This window comes from Hemitrygon akajei, chromosome 3 (assembly GCF_048418815.1).
Source record: "Hemitrygon akajei chromosome 3, sHemAka1.3, whole genome shotgun sequence".
NCBI classification, from domain to species: domain Eukaryota; kingdom Metazoa; phylum Chordata; class Chondrichthyes; order Myliobatiformes; family Dasyatidae; genus Hemitrygon; species Hemitrygon akajei.
Window position 1 is genome coordinate 139,031,856 of NC_133126.1, and position 16,105 is coordinate 139,047,960.

Sequence of the window (16,105 nt, forward strand, 5' to 3'; positions counted from 1 at the left end):
CAATCAGACAAAAGCAAAATATTGCAGTTGTTGGAAATCTGAAACAGAAGTATATGATGCTGAAAATACTCAACACGAGTAACAGCATCTGAGAAGCAAAGTAAATGGGCTGGACTGAGCTGAGAGCTAACTAGAATTGTTGAATGCTGATTGTCAAGTAACTCTGGATTTTCAGACCTAAATGCTGCCCCAAGCAATTACAAAAGTCATCACATTCTGTTCCAGACTTATCACTGAGTCCAGGAGGATATCTGGATGATGAGAGGAAAGAGTTACGCTGTATATTTGTATTTTCAAATTTCTAAATACTGTTACACATATTTTACTACTTACAAAGTTTTAAAAATGTTTTTCTATAGTTTCATGTTGTCTTGGATCATCAGAATGATTACATGATGGAACAACTGAGCTGACAAGGACATGAGATCAATAGGGCCCGGGAGGCAAAAGTCAGATCCATCAAGACATGGCTGGATATTTCAGGTCAACTGTCCCTCATCAACATAACTGATCTGAATCATCCTTACCTCTGCTAAACAGAAAATGTCAACCATGTTTTCTTTACGTCAGGCTGTCGCTGACTTCATGTCTATGCATTGAAACACAGAAGTCAGAAATGGTAGCCTTGGTGATGACCTTAGTCAGGGGCAAGATTTGCGCTCAGCTTTACAGCACCATATTAAGTTTAGTTCTATTCATTCAGATGAAGTCATCAATCTACATTAATAAGGCAAGTTTAGAACAGCATTTCCTGGATTTACACATAATAATTTTTTTAATTAATTTACAGCTGTCTGGTCATGGAGTGTTGAAATGCACTTCATGTCTTGCTCTCAGCTTTAAGCTAAGCATTGTTGAAGTGAGTAGTCTAACCCTGTCTCTGCGTGTGTTGCTGATCCAGGGTGGAGGGGAGTGCAAGTACAGATATCGTGCATTTCTCTTACTTGTATTGTTTTCAATTAGTTTCTGCTACTCCAAGTCTTATTATTTAAATCTGCTTGACTATTTTGAGCATCTTTGATTATCAGGCACCAGCGAATAGCCCAAGGGTCATTGTGCATTGCTGTGATTGTTCCTCAAGATTCAGAACCTGGTCAACCTCCAGGGAAGGACTCTCAGGTGTGAAGGGTCAACTCATCAGTCCTTATATGGATAGTACCAGTGGGGCAGGCAGGTAGTACAGACAATGAGGACAGATGCTTTTGCCTCTTCACAGAGGACAGTGTTCTAAGTCTATACTTCCTAACAGACTGGATGCTTTTTCAGTTTGAAGCTTTAAGTTTATCCACATTAAAGATTCAGAGCTCGGGTGAAGGATCCATTCACCAGGCACTTCAAACGGAGCTTGTACAGCTTGCAGCATTTTGCTCGGTGTATCTTCCACTTTCAGTTCACCTTTCTATCAGAATCGACGCTCATATATTAAAGTTGTAACATGCAAGAGGTTACAGCTGTGTCCCCAGATGAATGACAGAACTGGGACTGATTTAAAAAGACACAACTCAAGGAGTGGAAGACATTTTATTTTTAAGTCCTCATAAGGGTCATTTATATGTTTTATGTAATTCTGGTTTTATATGCTCTATGTTTTAATGCAAAGGATATTAAAGACATTTTTGGGAGATTGCAGTATTTCCACCTTGGTAACTAACAAAACCTTGATATGTTGTAGTGTCTTTCCTGACCTTGGGATGTATCAGAGCCAATGAATTAATTTCAAAGTTTGGTTACGGTTGCAGCGCAGGAAAATTGGCTGCCATTTTATGCAGGGAATGGTCTCTCAGGCTGCCATGTTAATAAAGCCAGGTGATCTGTTTTTAGGTTTTGATTAAGGGTTAGATATTTGTAGCCAGAGCTCTGGAGACAAGCTCCCTCTTCTTTGAAGTAGTGATGTTGAATGTTTATGTCCACTTGACGGCAGATTATTTTTGCTGTTCAAAAGATGCATCTCCAACAAGACAACACTACACAGTACTACGCTAGATATTTTGTTGCTTAGGATCTGGGAATATAACCCGAACTTCATGATTCAAGTGAGAGTCTCCAAGGAAGCCATAGTATTCTCTCATGCCATGCGCAACAATTAAATCCTTCATTAAAAGTGGAACAAAATGGTAAAGTTTCCTTTTCTTTATTTTTCTGCAAAGTAAAATTTTATTTTAGACCTCACCTCCATTTGTTCCCAAAAACAATTTAATAAAAGGTCTCTCTTTACTCAACTAATCCATAATAACATCATTCATATAAACTGTTTTCAGTCTTAATCATCAAAAAGATTTTACAACTCAAGTAGAGTTCTCTGGATTTCAAAATATATTTCCTTTAAGGCTATTTCCTCTAATCATAGCTAGCTACTGTGCTATATCAATCACTGTGGTGTAGGAGAGTGCATGCACTACTCCATGACGACTAATACAGCACAGTAGATAACTATGATCATTACATTATGACAGCAGTTTATTGAATACAGTCCATGAAGAAATAAAAATACTGGATGTCAGTCCTATCTCTAAAGCAGTGCATTATTGGAATTTGTTCTGTCACTGAATTAGTACTTTCTGAGGCTAGTAAATTATTTAAAAGATTTCTTCTGTGCATCTGCACTTGGCTTATTGAAGAACTAGAAGACTTCACCATTGAATTCCGTGGCATATCAGTATGCGTGTGTGAATGCTAGAGCATACATTTCTGTATGTTTTTAGGGAAGTTATTAGTCATGCTTTCAGTGTGTTTATGAAACTGGAACACAATTAAAGTCATATAAATACTGACAAATAAGAAATGGTTCTACTTTCCCTTGAGCCCTGCTCACTCTAAAAAATGGCTTTTGGTGCATGCTGACTTTCCTAATATTGGGGAGGTGAGACAGAGGAACAGAATGATTAGCCTCAGTGCTTGAGTTAGGCAGAGCTTCTTCCTATCTAATGGCATCTGCTTGAATAGGAAGAATCCTGAGATGTGCTTATTTGGAGCAATATGCAGGTATTCAAGAGTACAAGCTTGAAGCTGATGGTCCTCTATTGCTAATTAGGCTGGCAATACCCATGGTTTTTCTTCCTGAGGGAGAAGGGTGCTCCTTATCCCTGCCTACACCCCAACACACACCCACAATCTGGATAACACTTAATGTGCTGCTTCCTTCCAAAACTGGGAGCTCTAGGACTTCCCGTCTGCCTCTCACTAACACAACCCAGTGATACTCATGCTTAGCTCTAGCATTAGGAGTTGGAAGTTTAAGTGAACTTGTGTGCAATTAGTGATGAGAGAATTGGGCTTTCTATATCAGTTTTCTTTGGATGATAACAGTATTCTGAAAGGCTCAATCATCTTCAGTGATTGTAGTCAGATGGTGTGTAGTTGATGATAGGATGGGGAATGTGCTGATATGAGCGGAAGGTGTTATAATAATTACCATTTCCAATACTTCTTTATTCACCCCTCCAGTGGCCTTTCAGTTTGCTAAGGACCAGATCCATAGAAAGAGGTGTCACAGGATCAGAAGGTGTAGAATCCTTGTGGGTTGAGTTAAACTGCAAGGTTAAGAATACCTTGATGGGAGTTATATACAAACCTCTGACCAGTAGTCAGGATGAAGGGTTCAAATTATAACAGGAGGATAGAAAATGCTTGTCAAACGTGCAATGTTATGAGAGTCATTGGGGATTACTAAATGCAGGTACATTGAGAAAATCAGGTTGGCTCCTGGATCCCCAGAGATCGAATTTATAGAAGGCCTGCAAATGGCCTTTTTACAAACCTGTAAGAGTGAATTAAATTAATGGAAAATGCTATGGAAAAATTTAGCTCATTACCTTTCTGTTCTTTATTCACATACTGTCTGACTGCTAGCACCCTCTTGTGTCTGGTCAATGAATGACTTTTCCCAGCCAGTTCATATAACCATATAACCATATAACAATCACAGCACGGAAACGGGCCATTCCGGCCCTCCTAGTCCGTGCCGAACTCTTAATCTCACCTAGTCCCACCTACCCGCACTCAGCCCATAACGCTCCACTCCTTTCCTGTCCATATACCTATCCAATTTTACCTTAAATGACACAACTGAACTGGCCTCTACTACTTCTACAGGAAGCTCATTCCACACAGCTATCACTCTCTGAGTAAAGAAATACCCCCTCATGTTTCCCTTAAACTTTTGCCCCCTAACTCTCAAATCATGTCCTCTCATTTGAATCTCCCCTACTCTCAATGGAAACAGCCTATCCACGTCAACTCTATCTATCCCTCTCAAAATTTTAAATACCTTGATCAAATCCCCCCTCAACCTTCTGTGCTCCAATGAATAGAGACCTAACTTGTTCAACCTTTCTCTGTAACTTAAGTGCTGAAACCCAGGTAACATCCTAGTAAATCGTCTCTGCACTCTCTCTAATTTATTGATATCTTTCCTATAATTCGGTGACCAGATAATTCATCACGTGGTAATTTGTAGATGGTATTGATCATTTACTGTTCGGTGCCTATCTTTATCTATATTTATTTATTGAGATACAGTATAGAATACGCACCTCTGGCTCTTTGAGCGCAGACCAGCAATCCCCCAATTTAATCTTCATCTAATCATAGGACAATTTAGAATGACCAATTAACCTATCAACCTGTCCGTCTTCGGACTGTGGGAGGAAACCTGAGCACCTGGAGGAAACCCACATGGTGAAGGGGGTACCTGTGTGAATGTGCTTCTTCTGCATAGATGTTGCACGTACCAACCTGCTGCAGTGCCAGATTTTAAAGAGCAAACATGAGGAAATCTGCAGATGCTGGAAATTCAAACAACACACACAAAATGCTGGTGGAATGCAGCAGGCCAGGCAGCATCTATAGGGAGCAGTCCTGACGCAGGGTCTCGGCCCGAAACGTCGACAGTGCTTCTCCTTAGAGATGCTGCCTGGCCTGCTGTGTTCCACCAGCATTTTGTGTGTGCAATGCCAGATTTAGTTCAATTACATCTCTCTGCCATGTGTGGAGATATTTTATCACGTTAATGGTGCCAAACAAGTGTAAGCTGTTGCTGCATTAATGATCATTTTGAGAGATGGATGATGATGCCTTTTTGCAATCTGCTTCCAGTGGGTTTGAGCCACTGGGGTAAGACTTAAAACCCTAGTCTCAAAGGTGAATAAAATAAGCACAGTATTTGTCAATTGGACTGCTTCCTTTGCTGGCATGCCGATGGCTCACACCAGTCTACTGTGTAACAATGTGTTCAAGTGATGGATCACTTCCTTGGTGTTGAATTAGTTCATCACCTTTTCTATTGGTGCCAATGAACAATAAAGGATATAACAGCTTTTATTGACTTGTAAAAATGGGATGATTTCAGGACATAATTTCTGGGATTTGCCAAGGCTTATTGTATTTTTATTAGGATCTGGTCATTGATGGCAAGGTTATCAAATATTACCTACCCTATACCTAACTGTCCTTGATCAGGTGAAGAACTACCTTCTTGAACCGCGGCAGTCTTTCTGGTGTTGATGGGGATAGTATTTCAGGATTTAGAGAAGTGATGATGATGGAATGGGAATGCATTTCCAGTACAGGTTTCTGTGCAGGAGGATCTGTACATCTGCTCAGGACTATTGGTGGGAGATAATCTCAAGAGATTCTGGAAATCCACAGTAACACACACAAAATAGGTCAGGTAGCATCTATGGAAAGGAATAGAGAGTTGATGTTTCGGGCTGAGAACCTTCATCAGGGCTTGAAAGAAAGGAGGAACAACCAGAATAGGAAGGTGAGGGGAGGGGAAGGAGCACAAGCTGGAAGGCAAGAGGTGAAGCCAGGTGAGAGGGACGGTAGGTAGGTTGAAGTGAGAAGTTGGGAGGTGATAGATGGAAAAGGCAAAGGGCTGAAGAAGAAGGAATCCAATAAGAGAGGAGAGTTGACCATGGGAGAAAAGGAAGGAAGAGCGGCACCAGAGGGAAGTGATTTGCAGGTAAGGTGAAGAGAAGAGGTGAGATGGGAGCCAGAATGGTGAATGGAAGAAGAGAGATGGGTGGGGGGGGGGGGGGGGGGAGAAATGGCCGTAAGTTAGCGAAATCGATGTTCCTGGCTACCCAGGTGGAATATGAGGTGTTGCTGATAAATCATTATTGGACACTCAACTATATCCTGATGTATTTTGCCTTTAGTGAATAGTTAACAGGAAATTAGGTGCAATGGGAAAATTAATATATGATAATGAAGACAGTGATTTGCTGCTTTCTGTGAAAAACTGAGAGAAACAGGGAACTCTATCCCCAAAACACTGTTGAATATCTTAAAATACACTGTAATAAATTGCATCTTCACTTATTCTGTTACCTTGCATCAGTAATTCTGAGAGTGTTACATTGTGCATCACGTGGTATAATCTTCCTGCTGTTTCATTCTTTATGGTGAATTCTTGAGAGAAGGGTCATTTCAGATGTCAGATCCTTTTATTTTTTGATTTTTAATCAAGCAGCAAGAAATAACAGGCATTTAAAACTGTTTGGCCTTTCAAAATCCATATAAAATCCTACAGAATTAAAATAAAATTAAGAACACAAATCCTGATAAAATATCACTCTTCAGAAAAGCAGAGCGCTCTTCAAAATCCATTTTTGTGGATTGGTGATGCATATTATGAATGGATAATAATGGCATTATACTCTATGTATAAATGAATGCAATAAATTTCAGAATCAGAGTCAGGCTTAATATTGCTGACATTAGTATATCATGTAAGTTGTTGTTACAATGCAATTCATAAGAAAATTACTATAAATTACAACAAGAAATATATATTAAAATTGCATTAAATAAGTACTGCAAAAAGAGAGCAAAAATAATGAGTTAGTGCTCATGGGTTGGTGGATTGTTGGTTCAAAAATCTGATGGCGGAGGTGTAGAAGCTGTTCCCGAAACTTTGGCTGTGTGTCTTCAGGCCCTTGCACTTTCTCCCCAATGGTAGTAATAAGAAGAGAGCATGTTCTGGGGTTCCTGAGGACCTCCTCAAAAAGGCAATGTCTCAAGAGGGAGATGCTTACAGATTTATTTGTAAGACTAGATCTGAGAGATGCTCTTCTCTGATTTTGGAGAAATGTTGTTGGAGAGAATGCTAGAGTTATTGAATTATTTGACAATAGCAGGCACTAATCAAAATGAGAACCAGTCTTCAGAAATAAAGATTGTTCACAATTCAACTTCCATTGATACTTTAAGGTGACGGAAACCAATCACTGGGTGTGGGATATTCTGATTCTGTATCACAGTAACTAAGCAGGTGAAAGACAATAAATGAATGTTCATGTTCATTGGTGCTCTTTGTAACCTTTATGATGTGATCAGAGAAGCAACTGAATGGTCATCTTGTGTATCAATACATTGTTAAAGGCGTATCCCTGCTATTTAATCCACAGTTCAGGATACATCAGTTTGTCACTTAATATTTAGGCTGTTTGTATATTCAGGGAGCCATCCCTCAACAGTGTAACAAAAGTATATTTTGCATGTATAGAGCTTCTCAGACCAGAAGCTACACCACCATCAAGAATGCCTGCCGTGCTATTCCACACCCTCACTTTTTGAAATCTGATCACCTGACTGTACTTCTACTCCCTGAGTATAGGCAGAGACTGAAGACTGCATCATCAGCAGTGAGGACCAAGAAGGTATGGACAAGGGAAGCACAAGAGTGCCTACAGGACTGCTTTGAATCAGTGGACTGGATTGTATTCAGGGATTCGTCTTTGAATCTGGATGAGTATGCTGCAGTTGTTACCGACTTCATTAAAACCTGTGTGGATGAGTGTGTGCCCACAAAGACTTACTGCACATTTCCAAACCAAAAGCCATGGATGAACCAGCAGGTACGTCATCTGCTGAAGGCCAGATCTGTGGTGTTCAAGTCTGGCAACCCAGGCCTGTACCAGAAAACCAGGTGTGATTTGGACACTACCTCACTTTTTTACTAATATATAGTATTTCTGTTTTTACATGTTTTAAAAAATATATTCAATATACACAATTGATTAACTTGTTAATTTATTATTATTATGTATTATTTTGTTAATTATTATTATAATTTTATTTTTCTCTGCTTGATTATATATTGCATTGAACTGCTGCTGCTAAGTTAACAAATTTCATGTCACATGCCGGTGATAATAAACCTGATTCTGATTCTGATTCTGAAAGGAGTCCTGCCAGTTGAAATGTGCTCCCATTGTAAATATGTTATTCTGCAAAAGTTACCTGTCTACATTTAAAATGTTAAATATGATAAATTATAGGCAGTAAAATGAGAGTTAATCATTTATTGTTATTTTTGTCTTTAAGGAGTATTAAATCATCACTGATATACTAAGCTGTACTGATGAGATTCATCAGCAAGTTACCAGAAGATCTGCCAGCAAGTCTCTATGTGCCTCATTTCTGCAGCCACAATTGCCACCCTACTTTTCATAAATAGCAATTATTATAAAAAGCAACCATTTCTATGCTTTAAACCCATTTCTATGAAAGGCATAGAAAAAAATCAATCTAGCCATTATTCTGTTCATTCCTTACATAGAACGGCAATGATGTAAACATACCTCCATCAAAAGACCATTCAATCTGCCTTTTGCCTTCATAGTATCACTATGTGCTTATCTATTTTTGTGTATCCAGGAAATTTTATCTAGGTGTTAGATACACATCAGGTGAGTGGTAAGAAATCTGGAACACAGTTGAGAGGACCTTTTGGATTCTCTTGAGCATGGTTAACCATGATGGCACAGTTATTGTTTGAACAGTAAACTCCAATATTGGAGGACCAAAGAAGGAGAAGGATCATTGAGGAGAGTAGGTTGCTGTCCCATGTAGTTGGTCAGCCAGCATTGTGATTCAATGGACAACTGGCTGTAGGATAGTTAAAGCACTGCAATGTCATCCTCCTGAGCTTCCACTGTACTACATTTTCATTCCATGATAGGTGGACACATTGCAGCAGGAGTTTTTGGACTTCTACTACAGCAGTTCAGAATCAGAATTGAATTTATTGGCACTGAGATATATGTGAAATTTATTGTTTTACTGCTGCAATAAGGCGTGAAGATTTAAAATGACTATTAGAAAATAAAAAAAATAGTGCAAAAGAGAATAATGTGGAAGTTCTTGTAGGGTCATGGACCATTCAGAAATCTGATGGAGGTGGGGAAGAGCTGTTTCTGAAGAGAGAAGGGATGTGCTCAGACCGAAGGATTGAGATGTGTCTATTTGAAAGAAAGGAGTGTTGTGAACAAAGCGGATGAGCTTAGAGCGTGGATCAGTATTTGGAGATATGATGTGGTGGTCATTACAGAGACTTGGATGGCTCAGGGCTGGGTTTTAGATGTTTCAGAAAGGACAGGGAGGGAGGCAAAAGAGGTGGGGGCGTGGCACTGTTGATCAGAGATAGTGTCACAGCTGCGGAAAAGGCGGACATCATGGACGGATTGTCTACAGAGTCTCTGTGGGTGTAGGTTAGGAACAGGAAGGGGTCAATAACTTTACTGGGTGTTTTTTATAGGCCGCCCAATAGTAACAGGGATCTCGAGGAGCAGATAGGGATACAGATCCGGGAAAGGTGTAATAATAACAGAGTTGTCATGCTGGGAGATATTAATTTCCCAAATATTGACTGGCAGCTCTCTAGAGAAAGGGGATTAGATGGGGTGGAATTTGTTAGGTGTGTTCAGGAAGGCTTCTTGACACAGTATGTAGGTAAGCCTACAAGAGGAGAGGCGGTACTTCATTTGGTATTGGGAAATGAACCTGGTCAGATGTCATATCTCTCAGTGGGAGAGCATTTTGGAGATAGTGATCATAATTCTATCTCCTTTACAATTGCATTGGACAGAGATAGGAACAGACAAGTTAGAAAAGCGTTTAATTGGAGTAAGGGGAATTATGAGGCTATCAGGCAGGAAATTGGAAGCTTAAATTGGAAACAGATGTTCTCAGCGAAAAGTATGGAAAAAATGTGGCAAATATTCAAGGGATATTTGTGTAGAGTTCTGCATAGGTATGTTCCAATGAGATAGGGAAGTTATAGTAGGATACAGGAACTGTAGTGTACAAAGGCTGTAATAAATCTAGTCAAGAAGAAAAGAAAAGCTTACAAAAGGTTCAGAGAGCTAGGTAATGTTAGAGATCTAGAAGATTATAAGGCTACTAGGAAGGAGCTTAAGAAGGAAATTAGGAGAGCCAGAAGGGGCCTTGAGAAGGCCTTGGTGGACAGGATTAAGGAAAACCCCAAGGCATTCTACAATTATGTGAAGAGCAAGTGAATAAGACATGAAAGAATAGGACCTATCAAGTGTGACAGTGGGGAAGTGTGTACGGAACCTGAGGAAATAGCAGTGATACTTAATGAATACTTTATTTCAGTATTCACTATGGAAAAGGATCTTAGTGATTGTAGTGATGACTTGCAGCAGACTGAAAAGCTTCAGCATGTAGATATTAAGAAAGAGTATGTCGAAGGTGAATTTTTTTCCTACTAAGATGGCGGTTTCTTCTCTAAAATATTTTTGGCTTTTTTTTTGATTTCGCCTTTTTTTTTCTCTCGTCTTCTTCCTATAATGCATTTCTTATCACAGTTTAAATTTTTTTTTGGTTTGTTTGGGATTTAACCCGATTTATAAGTTACTAGTGATTATATTCTTTTTGTTTTTTTTACTACCAATTATATTAAGAAGTTTGGTTTTAGTATAGTGATTATTATTTCTTTAGAGTTTGGGTGGATCTGTTTTTATCCTTTATATATGGAGTTGTCTTCTGCTGATATGGGGGTAGATTTAGTTTCATCTTTCCTTTTTCCCAGCCTATCCCTGGCTGGGGTGGTCTTTTTTTTCCTCTTGGGTGGGGGGTGGGAGGTCTTTTTCTAATTCTTATGTTTCTTATATCAGTTTTTTTTAGTTTTTTCATTTGGGCTGATTTTAAACTACAAAAATGTCCGCAATGTCGTAACTTCCGGGTCGACCCCTTATTTTTGTTCCTCTTCCGGGTGCATGAGTTCATAATTTGGTTAACCCTTTATATACCAAAGGGTTGATTTCAGAAATATGGCTCAGACCATTAATTTTGTCTCTTGGAATACTAATGGCTTAAACCATCCGATTAAATGGAAAAAGATTTTCAAAGTATTCCAAAGACTTAATGCTCATATTATTTTTGTACAAGAAACTCATGTGAGGAAAGAGGACAATTATCGCTTCTTTAGGTTTTGGAGGGGTCAACAGTATCATTCGAATTCGAATGCCGAAGTAAAGGGAGTTTCAATTTTTATTGACTCCTCTATTGCATTTGTTCAACATGATATCCTTTCGGATCCGAATGGTAGATTTTTGTTAATTACGGGTTTACTTTGTAATAAAAAGGTTGCTATGGTTAATGTTTATGCTCCAAATGTGGATTGTCCCGATATTTAAGTCCTTATTTACTTCTCTACCTAATCTAAATGAATATAAGTTAATAATGGGTGGTGACTTTAATTGTTGTTTAAATCCTTTGATGGACAAATCTATATCTACTCAGACTTTACCTAATAAGTCGGCCACTTGTATTAACTCTTTTTTGACTGATAATGGAATTTTTGATATTTGGAGATTTCGGCATTCTAAGGACAAAGAGTTTTCATTTTTCTCACATGTTTATCATTCCTACTCGAGAATTGATTATTTTTTTATTGACTCTTGTTTTATTCCATCGGTAATTGGTTGTAATTATGATATTATAGCCATCTCTGACCATGCTCCATTAAAACTTTCTATTAAGTTTATGGATACAGCTTCTAGTGCTAGACAATGGTGATTTGATTCTACCTTACTGCAAGATCCGGATTTTATTAAATTTATGAAGGAACAGATCAATTTCTTCTTTTCAACTAATTCCACGGATGAAATTTCTTGCGGAACATTTTGGGACACTTTTAAAGCATATATACGTGGACAGATTATCTCCTACTCTGTTGGTCTGAGAAAACGCATTAAGAAGGAAACTCTTTTATTGGTTGATAAAATTAAAGAGATTGACAAGAAATATTCGATTACTCCTAGTAAGGAGCTTTACAAAGAAAGGGTTGAACTTCAAACGGAACATAGTTTATTACTTACATCTTTGATTGAAAATCAATTAATGAAAACCAGATCTGATTTTTATATACATAGTGATAAATCAGGTAAACTGTTAGCTAGTCAATTGAAGAATGCTTTGGTTAAATGTCAAATTACTAAGATCTGTCAGCAGAATGGGGATCTGACAGTTAACCATGATGAGATAAATAAATCATTTCAAGACTTTTATACCTCCCTGTATCATTCCGAATTCCCTCATGATCGTAATACCATGTGTGATTTTCTTGGGAAATTGAATTTTCCAAAATTATCATCAGATGAACTTTCAATATTAGAAACTCCTATTACGGATGCAGAAATTAAAGGGGTTATTTCCTCTATGAATTCTGGGAAAGCACCAGGTCCAGATGGGTATACAGTAGAATTTTTAAAATGTTTTTCTGCTACTCTTTCTCCTTGGTTATGCAGGGTTTTTGAAGAAGCAATTAGATTGGGCAATTTGCCACAATCTTTTTATAGAGCTTCCATTTCTTTAATATTGAAGAAAGATAAAGACCCTACTGACTGTGCATCCTATAGACCAATATCTTTATTGAATGTAGATTCCAAGATCTTTTCCAAGTTACTGGCATCCAGGCTGGAGAAGATATTACCCCAAATTATTTCGGAAGATCAAACCGGTTTTATTAAAAACCGCTATTCTTTTTTCAATGATAGGACATTATTGAATATTGTTTATACTCCTTCACATAGCACTTCAGAATGTGTTATTTCATTAGATGCGGAGAAAGCATTTGATAGAGTTGAATGGCCATACTTATTTAATGTGCTTGAGAAGTTTAATTTTAGTCCGACATTCATTTCCTGAATTAAACTGACATATCATACTCCAGTAGCCTTGGTGCTTACTAACAATCAAAGATCTCCCTTTTTTCGTTTATTTCGGGGTACTAGACAAGGCTGTCCTCTTAGTCCATTATTATTTGATATTGCTTTAGAACCCTTGGCAATTGCTATTAGAGAATCACAGAACATTTTTGGCATTAATCGTGGGACAGATATACATAAGTTATCATTATATGCAGATGATTTATTATTATTTATTTCTGATCCTGAGAAATCCATTCCTGCAGTTTTATCATTGTTGGCTCAATTTAGTGATTTTTCCGGGTATAAATTAAATCTTAATAAGAGTGAATTGTTTCCTTTAAATAGACAGGTTCCAATTTATGGAAATTTACCTTTTAAATTAGTTAATGACTCTTTTATTTACTTAGGGATTAAAATCACAAAAAACTATAAAGACTTATTTAAGGTTAATTTTTTACCCTTAATCGACCAGATTAAACCACTATCTTTATCTCTGATAGGTTGGATTAATGCTATTAAGATGGTTATTTTACCCAAGTTTTTATATATATTTCAAGCGGTACCAATTTTTATTCCCAAATCTTTTTTTGCTAATGTTGATTCAAAAATTTCCTCATATATATGGCAGAATAAAAATCCTAGGTAAGGTAAAATATATTTACAGAAGGCAAGGAAGGAAGATGGATTGGCATTGTCTAATTTTAGATTTTATTATTGGGCAGTTAATATCCGTTATTTGATATGTTGGTTAAAGGATTGGGATATATCTTTTAGCCCTCATTGGGTGAACCTGGAAATTAAATCTGTACAAGGATTTGCATTGGGTTCAATTTTAGGGACTTCTCTTCCCTTTGCTCTTTCTAAATTGCCGAAACGAATTGACAACCCGATAGTTAAACATACTTTACGTATATGGTTTCAATTTCGGAAATTTTTTGGGTTGACTCAGTTTGTTTTAAATATTCCTATTGTATCCAATTGCTTTTTTTTATCCTTCTATTATAGACCAAGCTTATTCAGCTTGGAAGACTAAAGGATTACTACGATTTTCCGATTTATTTTTGGATAATTGTTTTATGTCTTTTGAGCAATTATCTAATAAATATAATTTGCCTAGATTTTATTTTTTTAGATATTTACAGATTAGGAATTTCTTAAATACTGTACTTCCTACTTTCTCAAATTTTGTGTCTTCAGGTATTTTGGAGAATTTGTTTGAACTAAATCCTTTTCAGAAAGGGCTAATATCAAAACTTTACAATATAATTATGGAGATACGTTCAGACCCCTTTTATAAGACTAAAAATGATTGGGAAAGAGAACTTAACCTTACTATCCCTATTGAGAATTGGGATAAAATTCTTCAATTAGTTAATACATCATCTATATGTGCTAAACATTCATTAATACAGTTTAAAGTTGTGCACAGGGCTCATATGTCCAAGGATAAATTGGCTCGTTTTTATTCCTATATAAATCCTATTTGTGACAGATGTCATTCTGAGATAGCGTGTTTAACTCATATGGTTGTGGTTGTGTCCGCTTTTGAAAAATTATTGGAAAGATATTTTTGATACTATTTCTGCGGTATTGAACATTGATTTACAACCTCATCCTATTACTGCAATTTTTGGTTTACCAATAATGGACTCACTCCATTTATCCTCTTCTGCTTGTCGAATGATTGCATTTCTTACATTAATGGCTAGAAGATCTATTTTGTTGAATTGGAAAGAAATTAATCCTCCTACTGTATTTCATTGGTTTTCTCAAACTATGTTATGTCTAAACTTAGAAAAAATTAGAAGTGATGTATTTGATACTTCTATTAAATTTGAAAAGATATGGAGACCATTTATTCAATATTTTCATATGATGTAATATGACCCTGTTCCAAGCCTATTTGATTCTCCAGTTTCGATTTTATATATGTTGAGAGGATCGGAGTTGACGGCACTGATGATTTTGTATTTTTGTGAGATATTATAAACAGCCCTTTTTTTCCCCATTTTTTCTTTTTTTGTTTTTTTTTCTTATTAGTTATTAGATTATTAGATTAGTTTTTTTGCATAATTTTTTTTCTTTTTCTTTTTTCTGTTTTTTTATTATATATTATGATATACCTAGGTTTGCCTTGTTTATTTGTATATTGTATTGTCCATGATTTGGGAATACTCATTTATACTGTAATCATTGCTTTTGTATTCTTTCATGTTCAGTTGAAATGTGTATGTTTGTAATCCCATTATCTATGTATCAATTTTATTTTGTTGATATTAATAATAATAATAAAAAGATTGAAAAAGAAAAAAGAAAGAAAGAAAGAGTATGTGCTGGAGCCTTTGGAAAGCATCAAGTTGGATAAGTCACCGGGATGGGACAAAATATGCCCCAGGCTACTGTGGGAGGCAAGGGAGGAGATTGCTGAGCCTCTGGTGATGATCTTTGCATCATCAATAGGGACGGGAGAGGTTCCGGAGGATTGGAGGGTTGCGGATGTTGTTCCATTATTCAAGAAAGGGGGTAGAGATAGCCCAAGAAATTATAGACCAGTGAGTCTTACCTCAGTGGATGGTAAGTTGATGGAGAGGATCCTGAGAGGCAGGATTTATGTGCACTTGGAGAGATATAATATGATTAGGAGTAGTCCGCATGGCTTTGTCAAGGGCAGGTCATGCCTTAAGAGCCTGATTGAATATTTTGAGGATGTGACTAAACACGTTGATGAAGGTAGAGCAGTAAATGTAGAGTATATGGATTTCAGCAAGGCATTTTGATAAGGTACCCCATGCAAGGCTTATTGAGAAAGTAAGGAGGCATGGGATCCAGGGGGACATTGCTTTGTGGATCCAGAACTGGCTTGCCGACAGAAAGCAAAGAGTGGTTGTAGACAGGTCATATTCTGCATGGAGGTCAGTCACCAGTGGAGTGCCTCAGGGATCTGTTCTGGGTCCCTTACTCTTCATGATTTTTATAAATGACCTGGATGAGGAGGTGGAGGGATGGGTTAGTACGTTTGCTGATGACACAAAGGTTGGAGGTGTTGTGGATAGTGTGGAGGGCTGTCAGAGGTTACAGTGGGACATTGATAGGATGCAAAACTGGGCTGAGAAGTGGCAAATGGAGTTCAATGCAGATAAGTGTGA